This window comes from Gavialis gangeticus, unplaced genomic scaffold (assembly GCF_001723915.1).
Source record: "Gavialis gangeticus isolate Ggan-Ray unplaced genomic scaffold, GavGan_comp1, whole genome shotgun sequence".
Classification (NCBI taxonomy): Eukaryota; Metazoa; Chordata; order Crocodylia; family Gavialidae; genus Gavialis; species Gavialis gangeticus.
This window is the reverse complement of record NW_017729031.1, coordinates 3,054,694-3,056,010: the sequence shown is the minus strand read 5'-3', so window position 1 is coordinate 3,056,010 and position 1,317 is coordinate 3,054,694. Positions and strand designations below refer to the sequence as shown.

The 1,317-nt window shown below is 50.5% G+C and overlaps 1 protein-coding gene across 2 annotated transcripts in view; it reads left to right on the top strand.

The window, feature by feature from the left end:
- GPD2 (glycerol-3-phosphate dehydrogenase 2) overlaps positions 1-1,317 on the top strand; it is a 166,698-nt gene that overhangs the window by 81,479 nt on the left and 83,902 nt on the right. The gene's annotated exons all lie outside the window — the stretch shown is intronic.

Below are 1,317 nucleotides of genomic sequence, written 5' to 3'. Positions count from 1 at the left end.
GATTCGGAGGAGATTTGGCCCCATTTGGTGGCCGAATCTCTTAATCCGAATTGAATCAGGAGACCCATTAAACTCTCTGAATCAAATCGGAAGCCTCTGATTCGCTTCGGAGAGATTTGACAATTCAGACATAGACACAGCTTTATATGTTTTTTCTACAAACCTCAAGGTACCAGGTGGCTTGTGAATGCCGAGATGGTAGGGCAGATAGAGCATCCCACAGGAGCATGAGGGGTGCCCAGCACTTCCAGTCCATTTCTGGGTCCTCTGCGGAGCATGTGGGGGACTCCCTTGGCCCCTGGCTCAGCAACTGGTGCCTCCTGGGACTGGGGGGGCACCTGCGGTCCCCCGTGCATTTGGCAGTGGGCCTGGAAATAGACCGGAAGTACTTCTGGTCCACTTCCAGGTCTGCTGCCAAGCATGTGGGATGCTTCATCTGCCCCTCCATCTCAGCATTCATGAGCCACACCTGGTACCCTGAGGTATGTAGAAAAAACATATAAAGCTGTGTCTGTGGCCGAATCGCTGATTCTCTGAATCAGAATTGAATCTTCAGATTCGGATTCAGCTGACACAAATCAAGACAGTGATCCAAATCAGTGAATTGAATCACTGTCCCCTGAATCGGGCGGAATCCAGATCCCACTTCGCACACCCCTAATAGTTATAGGCACGTTTGGAATGCATTTCCCAGCCATGCTTCTGCAAGCATTAAAATCTTTTCCCTTTTTTCTCTAGGAATTCTTGAGTTAATTTTTAGATTGTAAACATCATGTATTTATCCTCGATCCTAGGCAAGCTGTTCGAGAAAATTATTCTGTTACACATCCAGGAGGGGCCAGCAGGGGACTGCATGCTTAGGGGCAACCAACACGGGTTCATCAGTGGCAGGTCCTGTCAGACCAACCTGGTGGCCTTTTACGATCAGATCACCAGATCATTAGATGCAGGGGTAGCAGTGGACATAGTCTTCCTGGACTTCCAGAAGGCTTTTGACACTGTCTCTCACCCTGTTCTCATTAAGAAATTGGGGGGCTGTGGCGTAGACACCCACACAGTCAAATGGGTCGCCAACTGGCTGGAGGGCCGCACGCAGAGGGTGGTAGTGGATGGGTCCTTCTCAACCTGGAAGGACGTGGGCAGTGGGGTTCCACAGGGCTTGGTCCTCGGGCCCGCGCTGTTCAACATCTTCATCAGTGATTTGCACGAGGGGGTAAAAAGCACCCTGTTCAAATTTGCTGATGACACTAAGATGTGGGGGGACGTGGGCACACTAGAAGGAAGCAACAGGCTACAATCAGACCTAGACAGGTTACA